The sequence below is a fragment of the Dipodomys spectabilis genome, unplaced genomic scaffold (genome assembly GCF_019054845.1).
Source record: "Dipodomys spectabilis isolate Male_0828 unplaced genomic scaffold, ASM1905484v1 ptg000046l, whole genome shotgun sequence".
NCBI classification, from domain to species: Eukaryota; Metazoa; Chordata; class Mammalia; order Rodentia; family Heteromyidae; genus Dipodomys; species Dipodomys spectabilis.
In genome coordinates this window covers 2,775,427-2,794,327 of record NW_024870723.1, presented here as the reverse complement: position 1 = coordinate 2,794,327, position 18,901 = coordinate 2,775,427, and the positions used below count along the sequence as shown (strand labels likewise).

General features: G+C 41.4%; 1 protein-coding gene across 1 annotated transcript in view; it reads left to right on the top strand.

The window, feature by feature from the left end:
• Positions 1 to 18,901, top strand: part of Astn2 (astrotactin 2) — an 887,273-nt gene that overhangs the window by 238,021 nt on the left and 630,351 nt on the right. The gene's annotated exons all lie outside the window — the stretch shown is intronic.

Genomic DNA, 18,901 nt, shown 5'->3' with positions numbered 1-18,901 from the left:
AGCCTGAACCCTAGGCTCTGGATATTTAGACCCTAAATGCTATGTTTCTCATGGTATACTGAAAACTTGAACACATTGATGAATATGATAGGTTAGATTATCGTTCAGGCAGTATTCACTTTCTACCCATCACTTACCAGCACATACTTTCCCATCCCACTGGTGTTAGGTTTGGACACCTGACTTACTGTGACACCAAGATGTTTAGCACAAGCAAAAACATAAAATATGCTTTTATAGTGTAGTTTCTTCCATGCACCCTCTCATAGTTCTGTGAAGCATTGCCCCACAGAGCACATTGGTTGAAAGAGTATGAGAGACACGTGATGGAAAGCTGAATTCAACCTGCAACTTGGAGGGAAGCGGCAACCTGACTGAGCCTCGCCTGAATTATCTGAATGTATCCACAGATACATGAACAAATACAACTTTGAATGAAAAAGAACTTGGAGTGGCTTCAACAGCAAAAATGAACTCATTTAACTTTGTGGTGATGTGACACATACTTGTAGTTATCGTTACTCGGGAGGCAGAGATTAGAGGGATCGTGGTTCATGGCAAAAGGTTTGTGAGACCCCAACAGAAAAAGTGGATATAGATGCATATGACTTTCACCCCACCAATAACCATGGAGACCTAAGTAGGAGGATCACAGTTTAGACTGGTCCAGGCACATGCAAGACCCTTTGTCAAAGACAGCCAGAACAAAAGGGGTTGGAGTTCTGGCATGTATCTCTAAACTCAGCCACTTTGAACAGAAAGATAAATTGAGATCATTAGTTTTGGAGCGGTCTGAGCAACAACAAGATACCATCTCAAACACAAATGATCAGGAATTGCCTTGATGAAAAATTAGACCATGCATCAGAACATGAGAAGAGCTCTATTCTATCAACCTAGCTATTTGGGAGGCAGAGATCAGGAGATCATGTTGGAGGCTAGAAGAGCAAAAAGAGAAAATTAAAATGTTTCTGAGACTCCACCATAGCCAGGAAATAAAGTGAGACCCTACCCCAAAAATAACCAACAGAAAATGGCATAGAAGAGTATTTCAAGTGGAAGGATATCTGCCTAGCAAGCACAATCCCCTGAGATCAAGTCCCTGTATAGCAGGAAGGAAGGAAGGAAGGAAGGAAGGAAGGAAGGAAGGAAGGAAGGGAGGGAGGGAGGGAGGGAGGGAGGGAGGGAGGGAGGGAGGGAGGGAGGCAGGGAGGGAGGGAGGGAGGGAAGAGAGGAATGGGAAGGGAGGGACAGAGGGATGGGAGGGAAGGGAAAGATAAAAAAGGAAGGGAAGAAAGAGGAAGAGAATGAAGGAAGGAGAGAGGGAGAAAGAAAGAAAGAACAGAGGGAAGGAAAGAAAGGAAAGGAGTTGGGGGGAGGGAGAAGAAATGAAAAAGGTTAGAAAGGGCTGGAGAAAGAGGAAGATAGAAGAAAGGAAAGGAAAAGGGAGAAGGAGAGGAGAAGGCAGGCAGGTAGGGAGGCAGAAAGGAAGGAAGAAATGAAGGAAGGAAGGAAAGAAAATACATTAGACTGTGTACATAAAGCACATGATCTATGATCAATAAATGTTTTACTCTGAGCAAACTTCTTGGTTACCTTCTGAAAATGTCTACCTGAACTCAACTCTGTAGGCATGAACTATCAACCAGGGTTTCTGGACTGTTGTAGTTAGTTCCTTCTTGTTGACTTTACCAACTCCACAACACTTTTTTTTCCCTTTTGTTTTGAAACTTTAGTTAACATGTAGCACTCTTTGCATAGTCTATGTTGGCATTTGAGTTTTCAGTATGTATTTGTAATTATTCTGCATTATCTTAATTACAGCGATGCAAAGAAAAGCAAATGTGTGGAGAGAAATGAAAAAGAAAACTGTTCAGGAAAAAAAATGCTTCATGAAAAATAACTCACAGTTACGTGACGACAGGCCAGCGATTGTGGCCGTAATTGGAAATGGCACTATTAATGCAGTACTTATTCATTCTATACAATAAAAAATGGAAGTGCTTTTTTGCAATTACCCCATTCCAAATGAAATTAACATTCCATGGCATTTCCCATAAAGGGTTCGTTTGCACACACTGGTGGAGACAATTAGCTTGGAAGTGAAAGGGACATAACCAGAGAATGACATACAGAGGGCTCAGCACCTGGTTGTTGAGGGTGAGTAGTGAAGATCAGAGTGAGAGAAAAAATGCCTTGTGTCCAGGGATTGTAGCAAGAGTGCAAGGATGAGTCTTATCTTTTGGGGTGAAGGGATGTACAGTAAGCTCATTGGAGAGAGCAGTATACAGATTTGCATAAGTTACATTCAGCAATTTCAAGTCAATCTTCCACAGGCTCCGTGCTCATTAATTAATCGACCAGAACCCTTCAGCCCTCTCCAAATTTTAGTCTTTGGTTGATCTTACCCAGTGATCTCTACCCTGCTGATGTGTATTCTATAAGATTGCTGGTGGTGGTGGTGGTGGTATGGGGAAAGTGTTTTCATGACAAGATTTGATTTCTTTTTCCATTTTTGCTGTGAATATTTTGATATCATTTTATAGGCAAGTTATCACGATATAGAAAGATCACTGTCAAGTCATTCTTCTGTAACTGAAAAGAGATATGCTTAGGCCACTTCCAGATAAATCAGGATATAGTGAATCCTTAAAGCATCAGTTGTATGTCATTTCCAACGACAAAACCAGGAAGTGATCTTGATTTCTCTCTAGCTTCCAAACTCATGCCTCAAGTCCTGTCATTCTCATTCATTTTTGTCCTAGAACATACATATTTTTACAACTAGATATCCTGTTTCATTTTTCCTTTGACATTGTTAATGAAAGTCTGTTTGTTTGTTTTTTTGGTCACTTGTGAGGCTTGAACTCTGGGCCTGGGCACTGTCCCTCCGCTCTTCAGTTCAAGACTAGCACTCTACCATTTGAGCCACAGTGCCACTTCTGCTTTTCTGGTGGCTTATTGGAGATAAGAGTTTCATGGATTTTCCTGCCTGGGCTGGCTTTGAACTGCAATCTTCAGATCTCAGCCTCCTGAGTAGCCAGGATGACAGGCGTGAGCCACTGGCACCCCGCTGGCACATTCATCTTTCTTATGTGCATCTTTGACGTTGTCACTCTTCTTATCAAAATCTCCTCAGATTGAAATTCAAACATCCTACCTGGCATTGAGGTTTTCGTGAGGTGGTCCTCTTCTCCTCTTTCTTCATCTGGAGGAGCATCCTTCCAAGAACACTGAATTCCAGCCATAATAAATGACTTGTCAGCCTTTGAGTCAAAGATGGTTTTGTAGTTGGGCATCTTTGTGCTTAGCATGAAGGATGACTTTAAGCTTTTGTTTTAAAACATATTTTTAACTATCTTTAAGTAGTTGTACATGGCAGTTTCAGTTCAACCATGAATCTTCACCCATGTTACCTCTGCCATCATTCTCCCCCATTTCTCTGATCCCCACCCAAGTTACCTGGTTCCATTTTAACAAATATACAGGAGATATTATAATTGTATTTGCCCACATTTCCCTTCTTGAGTCACAGAATTTATCCAAAGATGCTTCACTCAATGGCTTACAGGTAGATTTTAGCTGGTGTTCTAGAATGAAACTTCATATCTTTTTGATGTCACATCCACTTCAGTCCCCTTTTAATTTAACTTCATCTTGTACCATCAGGATCTGCATTGTCTCCAACTGGGTGATTAACTTCCAACAAGTTTCCTTGTTGGGATCCATGTGGCCTTTTTCATTTGTCTCTAATTGCTAGACATGTGCATATCAACCTCCAATATTCTTCTTGTATGTTCAAATATGACTCAGGAATAATTACTCTGTCCATATATGGAAACAGGTAGGAAGCTGCAGGCATCCCTCCCATTAATATCTTCCTTTCTAGGATACATTAACTTATTACAAACCAATGGAGCTGTGTGAATTTGCAACACAGCTGATTCCTTCATGTTGCATCTTATATATTTTTCTGCTTAGAACTAGATCATGGATTGTTTTTGACCCCAGAGGATGAGAACATAGGTGTTGTTTAAGTGTATGTGTGTGCGTGTATGTGTGTGTGTTTGTGTGTGTGTGTGTGTGTGTGTGTGTGTGTGTGTGTGTGTGTGTGTGTTGAACAAAGAAGCTTAGAATGGCCTTGTCTCAATCTCAGGCATAAAAGAAAAATTAATGTCTTCAGGTTTCTGCTCAGAAGACATTTCAATCTAAGATTTCTTTTTAAAATTTCTCTACAATTATCTAACCTATAATTACTGAAACATGTTTAGAGTAAAAACAACAGCTACAAGTTTTAAGTTCACTGATTGATGGACGTGATGGCTCATCAGTGGCTTTTAGTCAACTTTTATCAAATACTCTAGTCCCTTCTATGTTATTTTGCAGTGTGATGTCTCTGCCTGATTACTTCTAATTTCAGAGGACTTAACACCTCTGCAACTTCTTTTTTGATAGAAAGGTCTGCTATATAATAGCTTCATAAAATAATAATTTTTCCTATGGTTATTGTTGTTTCTATTTTTATTCTTCAGATAATGGATCTTGGTAGAAGTCAATTGCAACCATCCCAGTAAACATGTGGATGACTTAGTCCATTAGTTCTTAACCCATAGGGTGATTTTACTGTTCAGGGATCCCATTGGTGCCTGGAAGAGAAGGCTATTAGCATCTAACTAGGAGAAATCATTGTGCAGAACCTTTTGTCCAAAAGGTCCTTAGTGCCAAGATGGAGAAACCTGCCTTGGTCAACAACCTTAATCTTTCAGGATCAGTTTTTCCATCTGTAAAAAAGAGACATATAAAGAGTGTTTACTTTGCAATATCCTAGAGATAACTCAAAATTATATCTGCAAAGCCCTTTAGCAAATATCTGGCCTAGTGTAATCACTCAAAAAATATTAGCTCATATACATGTAAAGGTTGAATATCTCTAATCCAAAACTCTGAAGTCTCTTATACTTGAAAATTTGAAAGAAAAATTATTCAACCCCAGCATGACATTTAATCATTGTTTTTTTTTATTTTTGAGCATTTTAGACCTCAGATTTTCAGATTAGGTATGCTCAATTAGTTTAAAAAAATAAGTCTATGCAAATATCACAAAATTCAAACAACGCAAAAATCTGAAACACTTCTGGTTTCTCAAAACACTTTTTGTATAGTTCATGGAAGGGCTAGTCAAAGTGTTTAATGCATTTATGGACCCTGGGGTAGTACAAAATCAGATGCTAATATTGGAAGTAGTACTACTATGGGAATCCTTCAAATAATAGAATCAGCTAGCTGGGCACCAGTGGCTCACACCTGTAATGCTAGCTACTCAGGAGCCTGAGATCTGAGGATTATGGTTTGAAGCCAACCCAGGCAGGAAAGTCCATGAGACTCTTATCACCAAGAAACAGGAAAACAGGAAGTGGCACTGTGGCTCAAAGTGGTAGACTGCTATCCTTGAGCAAAAGAGCTCATGGACAGGGCCCAAGCCCTGAGTTCAAGCCCTATCAATGAAGGGAGGGAAAAAAAGAAGCTGACTTCTGTTCCTTCCAGTCTGATTCTCCTCTATGATACTATTACAAGCTTCCACAGCAGACTAGTTTTATATGTGGATTCGCCCTACTTTGATGTGAAACTATTTGAACACGACTCTGTACGTGACTGTTCTGAGCAATGTAGAGTAAAGCTTGGTTCAAGACATCATGCATCTACTAATGTCACCTAATTACATATACTGCTTTCTCATTGGTCACTTGTCAACTCATAATGAACTCTCTCTGAAGTCCAAAATTACTGAATGAAAAGTAAGAAGGGGGGAATATACTCAACTAAATGTGTTTTTATAAAGACTGCATTATTCACAAGAACTCCAGAAAATCTTTTTGGTCACCTACCTGTAACCCAGATTGCCTTCCGCAGCCTTAAATCAAGAAATAATAACAGGTTCTATAAAATGAGGACGAAGAAGCCGACACTCAGAGGCGAAAGATAATGCGTGCTGTCTGCGATCTTGGAATCCCTCTAATCAAAATAGCTAGAGCCCAGGCTTCTTTCAGAGGTCATCAGAATTCCAATGAAGCAAGGAGACATGCTCGCTCAGCTTCCAGGTTCTATTGCAGTCCCCACCCCCACCCGTCTCTCCTTCTCTTTATCTCTTTCTTTTATCACATTTCTCTACCTCATTGTGCACATCTAGCAAAATGAGAGCATTCCTCAAGATCCATTCGCCTGTGCATGCAACCTTCCCGTGCAAATGGCTCTGTAGGATGGATCTCTGTTATTTCACCAAAAAACATCCGAGGAAGATTTGTTCTGCTCCACCGAAGACATGATTTCCAGCCCTCTCTGCTGCCTTAGCTGTGTTTTTTTGGCTGCTCTCTAGAAAAGAAAGGAGGTATTCATAATACTTAGCCAGTTTTCACCAGGGGTAAATGATAAGAAGGTATTTCAGGATCACCCAGCCATGGGATGAAAATAATTCCTGGGATGGACATAGGATCTGTATCCACATGACAGCCCTATCCAGGCATTTGGGACCGCTCTGGCATTCTATAGGTGATCCTTTCTCTGCTCCATGCATACCTTCTTTTACTGTTCATACTAATGCAATGATTAAAATCATAGCAGTCAGCTATGCTCAGGATTTAGGTCTTCCTTTAGCTCCATAATGGAGATGCTCATGAATCTACTACCAAGACTGGGAACAAGTAGTATGAGGAGCAACAGTGCCTAGCATAGAATAAACACTAACACATATGTGTTGCATTACTGTTGAGCTTATTTAAATCTTTGTTGAAGAGTCCTCATTCCCTTCCAGCAAATGGAGAGCAGGGCACCTGAGCCTCATGGAGATGCTGTCATTTTACTCTCCTTAAGCAAATGCTAACAGAGGCAGGATGTGAGGACCCCAGATTACTACATGTTTTAACTTATATCTCACAAACATGTTGATTTTCTGAGGCTCAGAGAGGTGGATTGAGGTTTCCAAATTCCCACGGTGGTTGACCTGGAACTTAAGTCCTTTTTTTTTTTGTTTTGTCTCCAGATCTGCTGAGTTTTCATTTCAGGATACTCTTGATTAAACCCCTAATTTTACCTGTTTGCTTTTTGCTTGGATTTTTGTGTGGTAGTGGCATGTAATCAGGAATAATAAAGCAAACCAGCTCTCAGTGTCATGAAGAAATGGGAACTTGAAATTATAAGTCATTAAATGGAAAAGCCCCAAGCCTTCAAATAATGCAAAGTCAGCCTCAATCCATTACTGTCTGTATATTTAGCCAGTCTATTTTTAAGAGTTTAATATTGAGAAATAGGATGTATTTATAATGTGGTTGCATTAATTTCACTAGAAAATTTCCTTGTGTAGCTGACTTACATATGCTTCAGTTTATAACCACACTATGAAGATTTACCTCATTTTAAAGGAAAATATGTGAAAAAAATCTGTTGTTAAATGAGTGAGAATTGTACATACTCCATTTCTTCTGTCTTGTTACCCACTTCCTCTCTTCCCCCCCCCCCAGCCATATCATGGGTCAGTAATATATCTATGTCACAATATATATTGTGTATTTCTCCTTAAGTGCTAATTATATATGCAGTGAAACCTTTGTTCATGCATTCATTCATTCATTCATTCAGCAAACAGCCCAATTCCGAAACCTGTGAATTGCTGTGTTGGTGAACTTCATGCCATTGAGAAAGGATAGTTCAGTTTCAGGTGGTTGTGGTTTCTGGGGCCATCCTCACAATTAGTAATATATCTAAGAGAAATTGATCAAGAGAAAGACATTTTTGTTCTTGTCATTCTTTCCAATGAAGAAGCCATTCATTAAACCTTGTTTATTGGCCCCACTGCCACATAAGCCAAGAAATACTATTTAAAGCTATCTGCAGAGCTCTACTATTTATAAGCTTGGTATGACCTTTGAAAACTTAATTAACCCCTGTGTGCCTTGACCATTTGTAAGATGGAAATCATGATATATGTCCTGAAAAATTGTCTATCAATCATTTTCACAACCACTCTCCAAAATCTCAGTGGCATCCCATAATAAACATCGGCTCATACTTCTGAGGATCGAGTAGAGCATTATATTTATCTTACATGGGTTTTCTCATCATATACAGGTTGACTAGAGTCAGTGACCTAGGCTAGAGGAGTTCTGCCCCATTCTGTGAGCCTGCAATCACTCATCTTTCATTGGCCCACAGATTAAAAATGACAGATTCCCTTCCTAGTAGTGGCAGATGTACAAGTACACGCAGAAGTATGTGATGTCCCTGGAAGAGCAGCAAATTATCTGGCACATGCTGAATTTCACCCACCTAAAATGGGCCATGGTAGTTCTCTCAGCCCAGTCAAGTTGTGAGGAGGTTTACAATGGGTTTGTCACAATAGTGTGGATTCAGGGAAGGATGGAAATACATTACTGCCTTTTCCATCACAGTCATAATGAAGATTAAATTATGCAATGACTATATTTATCTTAAAAATATTACCTGTCACCTTACAAATACTCCATAATTGGTCAGTGATATTATTGTTATATTATTATTATTATTATTACTGTGCTTACTTGTTCTTAGCAAAATGAAATGGTATATGGTATATTTCCATGGGCCCTAGCAACAGCTCAAGGGATGTTCAAGCTGATACCATGCAGCAGGGTAGTGGATATGAGAAAATCAGGGGGATTTAAATTTCTGGGGTGGAAATAGGGGTAAGAGAGTGGGATTTTCTCCTCTCTGCTAACCACCTGCCAAAACCCAAATTTCCTTTGCACACAATGATGATGATGTTAGACTTTAGTCAGCACAGATCAACATTTTCCTAAATGTTTGGTGCAAAACACCCAACAGTCAGACTTGTGCTTAGACCCTCAAAAGAGATCGCATGGTTCTTTCATGTCATGACAGAGAAAAGTGTGGGAGAAGACAGAGGATGGTGAAGAAGCTGTGTCTTGGTATCTACAGCCAGATCTAAGTCTTAGGTCATGCCAAGGCTTCAGGCGTAACACTGATGGGAATTGGCTGAAGTAGAGTGGAAAAATAATGGAATGACTAGGAATGAGGATAAGATTGGAACATGAGTATCAGCACCCACATTCCTAAGTCAAAGGCAATGAGTTTTACCCCAAAGGAGAACTGGGGAACTAGTTTTTATTCTGTATAAGTCCATCTGTGAGCTTATCTCACAAGAACTGCATAACAATTATGACAATAAAGGCTATATTTATTCTGGTTGCTTAATCTTTTGGGCAGTATGTTAAAAAAAAACATTTCATATGCCTGGAACTGGTGCCTTATGCTTCTAATCCTACTCAGGAGACTGAGATCTGAGGATCGGGGTGAAGCCAGCCGGAGTAAGAAAGTTCTTGAGACTATCATCTCCAACTACCCACAAAAAAATCCAGACATGAAGATGTATCTCAATTAGTAAAGTGCCAGCCTTTGAGCACAGTAGCTCAGGGAAGTGCCCATGCCCTGAGATCATTGTATTGAAACTTACCAAAAAGTAGAGACCACTCCATAATTCTTGAGGAAGGTATACATCAGAGGTAGATAAGAAACTTGAGACTGAGAAGAGTAAGAATGTGATGGAGTGAAGGTTTGGGCCTATGGCTCTTGCCTGCTACTCACTGTACCAGCACAGCTGAGATAATAGTAACAGATTCAGGCAAGGGTTTGGCACTATAGAAAAGCTTTTTAGAAGAGGTAAGGATTTCACATTAGGGTCTGAGGAATGAGGTAGGACTGAGTAGAGAGTACCAGTGTCCCTTCTTAGTTTTTGAGTCAGAAGATGAATTCACTTGGTAATGATATCATTCCTCACATTAGGCTCCAAAAGAACCAAATGGAATGGAATTTTCTCTGTAAGTCTAGCTAGCGCCTTCTCCTTGCTCACGTTGCTGTTTTTCTCCTTATCCCATTCCACATCCTTTGGCACTCACCTTTGGAATTTTTCATATCCTTTCTGCTTATAAAAGAAACTTGGGGAATACCTTGTCTGTGCTGCAATTACAGTTTGATTCCTACCTGGACATTTAGCACACTGTATTCTTATCTTTACCTGCCACTTCCACTAAACACTGACTTGTTGCTGTTGTTTTTATCAAAAGATAGTGTTACATTCATCCCTATTTACCTAGTGTCCACCCCTGGGAGAGCCTAGGTGAATACCAGATGAAGAATTCCAATGATAGAAATTAGATGATCCTTCAATGCCTAGGAGTGCAGAGCCACACCTTGTGGCCTTCCTCTGAAGTTATATAAAGGACGAATCTATGAGAGGAATCTGAGTAGTGACTCCGAGTCCCATCCATTTGTATTTCTCTGGCTGGACAGAAAATCTGGATTTTGTATCATTGCTGGTTTAAACTATGTTGAATAATAATAATATTAAAATGAACTCCTAATTTTTGACATGCCCACTGTATCACAGGCATGATGATATAACACTTCATTCAATCAAAACCCAACTAATTGCTTTGACACCACCTTCTTTTGGGCATTCAGGGAAGCTGGATGTCTGAGGACTCTGAAGTGAGCTTTTAGATCTCACAACTGGAAAGAACTGTGACCAAGGTTCCAAACGGTGGTTTTGAAGGCTTCCAGAAATATGCCTAGCTGAAAGGGGGTGATGAAAGGCTGAGAAGTCTTTGACCCAGCTTATCTCGTAATTTGCCCTTTCTCCCCTAAGAAGGACTTGCTGGCCTGTGATAGCAACTCCAGGAAACCTGGGCAATGGCCTTCCTAAACTGGAAGTTAAGATGGTGCAGATAACATTCATTGAAGGAAGTTAGAGTGTTCTGCAAACTGAGGAGTGCAGTTCTCTGAGCTACTACATTCATCTTCATAAAAGCACAATCATTTACATTTAGAAGTACAAGATGTTGGAGCCGGAAGGAATCTCAGTGCCCATCTGTGCTGTGGCTAGGGAGCATGGAGCCAGCTCAGTGAACCCAGACAGCACTGTCTTTTTAATAGAAGAGAAGACAATATCATACATTTAATCCCATCATTCAAACTTCAGTGCAGTTCTTCTAGCTACAATCACGACCACCCTGAAAGTCTGCAGTATTAGCTCACAGTCTTAAGATCTTTGTGTAAGGAAAAGCTATTCTTTGCCTTTTCAAATTTGTATGTGTTCACATTGGCTCATTTGTCTTGTCTCTAGGCACTTGGTGGAAGATTAGCTGTACCAAACAATAAAGGTTTCAGAAAACATATGGAAGTAGAAAATAAAAAGTGAGAAAATTCTATCCATCACTCTTTTTTTAATCCCTGAGATTTAGGAAGAGGTGGCCATTTTAAAAAATTTGTGCATGGGTTTTCAATTTGTTCTACTGATGGAGCATTCTCTTCTGGCTGAGAATTGTGGCTGTGTTTTTCTTTTTTCTCTAAATATTGTTTGTTTTCTTTTCATGAAGAGAAAACTTCTATAAGAGATGAAATGTTCTATGTAATAACTATACCTACACAAATTCAAAGTGTGATGGTTCTTTGTATCTGTGCTGGGGCTTTCTAGCTAAAGTGTACTTTCAGACGTGGGCATCTTCTCTTACCCCTTTCTCTTCAATCTTGGCTTTTGATTGTGCATACAGTCTAAAGCTAGAAGACACAAATTGAGGTCAGTGTTAATACACACACATACACACACATACACACACAACATGTTGATTATAGATATATTACACCTGTGTCTCTATTGGTTTCATTGTGTCTCTGTCTCATTCTCTTTCTGTGTCTCTGTCTCTTTCGAAATAAATTGATCCTAAGGAATTGGTTCACATGATTGTAGAGGCTGGTAAGTCCAAAATCTGATAGGAATGAAATGGGCTACCAGGCTGGGAACCTAGGGGAGAGTTCATTATGCAGCTGAAATCTGCAGATAATCTGTCCTTTATTTTCAACCAGGTTAAAAAAATTAGTAAGGCCGTTAGCTGATTGTGTGAGGCCCACCTTCAACATGGATGTGCCTTACTTTATTCAAAGTCTATTGTCTTAAACATTAATATCATCTACAAAGTACATTCAGAGATATATTTAGCATAATGTTTGATCAAGTATCTGGATATGATGTCTCAGCGAGGCTGACACAGTAAATTAACCAACCTAAAATCTAAAGCTAAAATCATCTGAAAATTGAGACAAACAGGGAGGAGCAGTGAAAATGGCAGGAGTGAATGCTGGAGGTTGCTGCTGACTTTGATCAAGGCTTTATCTCTTTGTGTCCCTATTTACATCTCAATAAAAGAGGAACCATCTCCTCTTCAATACGATTTCCAAAGTGGCTCCTTTATAGTGCTGATGACTTTTAAAATAAGTGAATGAGCAAATGAATGAAGGAACAAATGATTGAAGTTGAGGGATAATGAGAAGGTGGCCCTGAGCCTACCTTTTCTACTCCTTGAGCACTACTATATCCTTGAGCACATAATTCCATTTCTTCCTCCAACACCCTGCAGATAGTTACAGAGGAGGAAACTGGGGCTTGCAAAAATGAGAAGAGTCACTCAAGCTGCACAGCTGAAGAGCTGACTTTGGAGCCACACACTTGTGTTAGGCAATGTGGCCACAAAACACCCATCTGCAGGTTGCTTGGTTCTCTGAGTATAGTTCTAAAATGGGAAAGAAGTGAAATAATGAGGCATGAATTAAGCCTGGGACTTCAGGCTGGACAGTACTGAGAGAGGTTCTTTTAGCACAACAGACCTGTCACCAATCAAGTAGATCCATGGATCCAAGCCTGCATGGCCAGATTGGATGGGAGTCCCTACTCAGGTGAGTGACCTAAAGAAGGACCAGCTGTTAGAGCCATCATGACCTCCAACTCCACTGGCCAAGCCAGGCAGTGGCAGTACATGGAGCAGGTTGTAGTGAAGAAGCTGGAGCATCAATCCCTGGCACTGAGGACAGATCCTAGCTCGGCCATGTCCAAGCTGTGTGATCATGGAAGATCATCTAACTTCTGGAAATCTCAGCAGCTCTCTGTAAACAGGAGTTTAATGAGACTTCTGAAGTTATTAGGAGGCCTAAGTAAGACAAGATGAGAAAATGCTAGCCTCCTTTCCTTGCCTGCTGCACAGAAATGGAATTTTCTCCTAGTACATACCAGATGTGCCCACACCAACAAAGAAAAGATTACAGGGGGTTTATTGTAGTCTTGGTGAACGCAGGGTGTCAGTGTCTCAAGATCGTACTCCTGGATAATCGGGAGGTGAAGATATGAGGATTGTCCTTCAAATCCAACCTGGGGAGATAAATTTGAGGGACTCTTATGGCCAATTAACCAAGCACAAATAAGAATTGTATTTTTGGATCTATTGTCTGATTATCAGAGAGAGCACGTGTCATGTGTCTCTCTGAGCTTGGCTTATCTCACTTAACATGATTTGTTCCAGTTCCGTTCATCCCTGAATCTTTAGGAGGGTTGGGGGAAGGGTTCAGAACTCAAGGGGGAAAGGGTGAAAAGGCGCAGCAGTGGAGCTCACTGGACACTGGGGAAAGTGAACAGCTTGTGCATGGAGACGGGAGGGAGGGCCTGGGTGAGAGTGTGGGAACAGAAGCCAGTGTACAAAAGGAAGTGCACTCATTACGTGACGCAGGTGATTGTGATCCCTCCGTACCTCGCCTCTATAGTAACAATAAAGTGAGTTAATTAAAAAAAATAAGAAGTGGAGGCGACTCAAGTGATTGCATGCGAACCTTGAGCAAGTCTAGGACATTGTGCTGAGTTCAAGCCCCAGTACTGGCATACACACACTCAGGAAAAGTGTTGCTGAAACTTGAACTGAAGTTTGTATCCATTTCAGTGGCAGCACACTCTAGACACTGTTGGGGGAGATCAGTGTGAGTGGCAAATTGTACAGTTGACTAGAATCCCTATAAATATACAGTGTAGTGTCTGCCCTGCAGGGTAGAGGCCTGGCTTTGCTTGGAAACCATCACAGCAAATCTGCCTTTGCCAAGTAACTCAAGGTTTCCCCTTCTTTTCTGCCTTTTCTTTTGTCTTCTGCCTTCTTGTCCCTTCCTATCCTTTCCTTTTTCTGCCTCCTCGCTCCTCTCCTTTATTCTCTTCTTTGCCCTCCACTCTGTCCCCATCCTTTATTATTGAGAACAACTCAAGTTTATGATCGAGTACAACCCCCTCCCAATTTTGTTTTCTTCTCCTCCTCCCCATCCCTTTTCTCTTTCCCTCTCCTCCTTTCTATTTCTTTAGCTTGGCTTCAGGGCCATGGTTCCTCGCCTCAGGCTCCACTGGTTCATTCCTATTAAGCTTGACAGTCTCTCTTATGTCAATTAGAAAGAGGCAGTACTCTCCCTCCTCTCCTTCTCTTCCTGGGGCCTGCCGCAGTACACACATCAAGCACCATCTGTTGCATTTATCCAGGCGATGGGTGAGCATTTTGCCACTCTGGGGAGGCAGAGTTTAGAGGGTACCAGGAGGCAATGTAGCTTATTTGGACAGCTTGATAGATTATATCTATAGAGTTACTGAGTGGAGCTGAGAGTGGGAGGGAGGGAGGGAGGGAGGGAGAGAGAGAGAGAGACAGAGAGAGAGGAAAAGAGAGAGAGGGGGGAAAGAGAGAGAGAGAGGGAGAGAGAGAGAGAGAGAATATGATACACAGGATGAAATCAGCCACAGAGAGGTTTGCAGAAGCACTGCCCCCACTAAGCCTGTCAGGGCTCTTGGCACTTGTCACCAAGACAAGAGCAACCAAACAGATGGTGGGGATTTGCTACAGTCAGGATCAGAAACCTTTGCAGTACAAGGGAGCAAACCTTCCCTCTCCATGTGTTTCCTCTACCTTCAGCCAAGCAAGCTTAGATCAGGTGAGGAGAGAGGAAATAGAAATAACAGGAAGAGCTGACCTTTGAGAAGTGATGAATGTCAGAGACAAAAAAAGTGGCAGTGGATAGTGCCAAAGTCAAGGTCTCAGCTGGAAAAAGAAAAGAAAAACAGCTCCTGAAGTGGGTATTTTAGGGAATGCAATGAAGTCATGGTGAAGGTGTATGCAGAGTGAAGAGAACCCATGATATGAAAGTACTAGAGAACAGAAATAACACGAAGTAACCACTTCCAAGGCGTGAACAGGTCACGATATGAAAAGGATTTTATTGGATCCTGTGACAATCAAATGTTGGAAAAGGAGCTCGTGCCAGAGATGCGACAGTCAAGTCTCTCAATCACTATCAGAAATAGGGTACAAAGCAGACAAGTCAAAAGGGAGGAAATGCTTCCCCACTCTCCCCTCCCATATCCTGGCAGAGTATCTCCCTGGCCAAGTCTACCTAGGGAACCATAGTGCAAAGAGACAGGTGAGTCATCCCACGAAGACAGGACTCCAAGACACAGCAGGACGGGATAAACCTGGCAGAGCAAGAGCAGCCTCAGGCTACAAAGGCAGGGCAGTTAACACAGATGGTGAATGTGTTTATATTCTGTTGCTTACAACCAGAAGGGGATTCTTAACTATGACTGTGACTTCTTCCTACCTTTTCTAAGGCAGGCAGGTTTCACAGTGTACAGCGCTCTTTTATGAGTGAATGAATGAGCATCATAGTTGAGTGACAGATGAGTAAGTAAATAAAGGAATGTGAGTTAATGAAGGGACCACCAAGTTTTCATGTCTCAAGTCAACCATCCCTATCACGTGCTTCTTCTCACATTGAAGACCCCTCATGCTGCAGCTGTGAAAAAAACAGGAGACCAGGAGTCAAGCTCACTACCTCCAGGTCCCTCTTCCTTCATCTACCTTTTTCCATCTGTAACCACGTTCTGGGGAGGTTTTAACAACAGCTCTCATGTTTGCCCACTTCTCAATCTCTATATAGACCTCATTGCTTCTGTCTCTGTTCTCTTCCTTACTGTCTTCTTTGCCTTTCTCCTCCATGGCTGTTCCAGTACAGGCCACCATCATCAATCACATCTTTGCAATTTTTCCTATTCATCGTTTTCCTTCCTGAGTGTCTCCCCTGAATGATTCCTTCTGCTACAGCAATCTTCCTTACGTGAAAATCTAATCATACCACTCTGCTATCTATACCTTTCAGCATGCCCAATCCTTAACAAGGCCTAAAGGTAAGAGGTGGGGTTAGGCTTCCTATTTCTTCTCTTGCATTACTTCATATCCTTCATTTTCATGGCCAACTGTAGCCCTTTCCATACTCCTTCTCCCTCAAAGGTCTTCATTTAAATTCTTCTTTCTGCCATTTTCCTCTCTCTTCATCATCTCCCCAGAATCTACCTCTCCCTCACCAGCTGACTAAATGTATGCTTTATACCTGAGGCCCACTGCTCACTTCCATGACACTACCTTCAGTTACTTTCTACCACTTGATCAATCTACTGAACAAATCTTTCATATCATCCTTACGAGTCACTTCTCAGTTCATTCAGGAGATGTCTTCTGTGTGGAAGCGAGGGGAACACATGTCTTACCATTATACCCAGTTACGGGATGAGTGTGTATGTCCTCCTCCTCAAATGCATATGTTGAAACCTTGATTGCCAACATGACAGTGTGTTTCAGTTCACATGGCCTACTATACCGAATTACTGCTCAGTGGGGAGCGTCAACAATGATTTTCTTATACTTTTGAGGCTGGAAGTCCAAGAGGAAAGGGCAGACATGGGTAGGTTGCACCTACTCATGTCTGCCCTGCTAATGCTGTCTTCCAACTTTGTGTTCATACAGCCTTTCCTTATGGGTATGTATGGAAAGCACAAAGTCTCTCTCTCCCTCCATCTCTCATCCCTCTTCTCCTTTGTCATTTCCCTCTCTATTCCCTCTTACTTTCCTGTTATTAATCCTGTCACATTAAAACCACAATCTTATGACCTTATTTAATTACTTAATTACTTACCAAAAGCCATATTACAACATGAAGAGTAAGGACTTCAAAAATTGACTTGTGCACACAATTCAGGCCATGGTAGATAGTACTTGGAGATAAGCAAGTAAGAATAAATGACATGGAATCAGCTCTAAGGACTAAACTGGGGTATTAAAAGAGGAAATGATCTCTCCTTCTCTCTCCTCTCTCTCCACAGATGTATTTAGATATGTATATGTACACAAACTACCCAACACTTGAGGGCACAGGAAGGAGATGAGCTTGTGTAAACAGGAAGAGAACCCTCACCCTAACCTGGCCCTATTGGACTTCCAGCCTTCGGACCTATAAGACAATAAATGTTTGTTGTTCAATCAGTTCATGATTTTCATGACTATGATATGCCCTTGTGTTCAGCACAAGTAAATGATGGTTTTCCTGTCCTTTCCCCTTTCTTTGGTACTTCCTTCCTTCCTTTCTTTCTTCTTCCTCCTTCTCTCCCTGCTTTCCTTTCTTCTTTTTGATAGAGCTTACTATGTAGCCCGGGCTGACCTCCAGTTGTATTGGTCAATTAATTGCTCTGCTTCAGCTCATCAAATGGGCACACCATCATGCCTGGCTACATGGGAGTTTTTCTAAAAACACTGTTGAACAACAGGGGAGATGAATGAATGAGTGAACATTGGCAGACGAGAGGAGTCTCTCCCTCCAAAGACTTCAGAACAGTGCTTGTTCTGGACTTTTGACCACCGGGCAGCTCTTCTTTTATGATTCTTGTCAAATGACACTTTTCTGTAGGTTGATGAATCGACGTGGGCATGACATGGCTTTTAAGAGTGTTGTAGTGGTGTTTTGCCAGAGCAGTATCTCTCACAGGCTAGAGCAAGGAGTCTGTGTTTGGAGGCTCCTTGGATCATCATCTTCAAGCAGCCCTAATTAAGGTAACTGAGGAGAAGACAGCAGGAGAGATGAGTGTGGAATCTGTAATGCCACCCCGTGGTTCATTTGCATCATCAGCTGTCTTTTTCTTAACAATCAAAGATTCCCTTATGTCCCTGAAGATGGGGCTCCCCACAGAACCTCATTTCCAAATCAGCCCTTTGGGTGTGACTCACCCTGAAGACACATCTGTGTAAATCGATAAGCACTTCTGGGAAAACCAGAGCATCTTGGAAGTGGGGATTGCAGTAGGCAGGATACCTCTTTGTCCAATCTGGTGAAAGTCTTTCAAAATAGGAATGAGGAGTCTTTGGTGCATGCCATCCCCTGGCATTACATAGTAGGTAGCTATGTCTCCAGAGACCTAGGTGGAGGGAGGGCTGAGTTTGAAGATTTCAAAGCCAGGGTTCTCTTTAAGAATTTCTCAGAACAAAGGCACGGAGGCTATTTCAAAATTTCGCTTTTCCTTCCTTTTGGCTTTCCTTCCTTGTCTTTTATGTTGCCTTCTCTCCTTCCTTCTCAAGCTTTGCTTTTTATTTTCCTTTTCTTTTATCTTCTGCCTTTTTTTTCTCTCTCTCTCTCTGCCTTCCTGACCTCACGTTCCCCAACTACTGAAACTTTCTACCAGTCTTCATTTGGAAACTTGGTTAAAAGCATTGGAGGGTATTACTGTACATGTATCACTGGACAAGAGCCTAGAAATCTGTCACTGTCGCTTCCTAGCTGAGAAAGTCCAGTGGCTTGTTTGGAAGCCTTGGTAAATTAGATCAGTGATCTCTGCACCCAGAGTTTGTAGTTATGAGCACTGAGACATTAAATGGCTTTCCCTACCTATGTTCTGCTTCAGGACATCTTTCTTCTACCCGGCGTCTATACAAACCTTTGTTCTGACCTCCATCCCTGCCTCTACTCTTACCCTCCTCACTTTAATGAATAATTGCTTATGAAGTAACTTCATTTGAACATAACAGTTTTCTCTTTAAATCCTTTTAATGATAAGACTTTACTATCAGGATAAAATCCACATTCCTCAACGGAGTTTATATGAGATCCATATTCCTCCAGCTTCATGTCTTACGATTGCACTTTGCAAGCTCCACTGCAGTCTCATTGGACTCTCCTCCTTTCT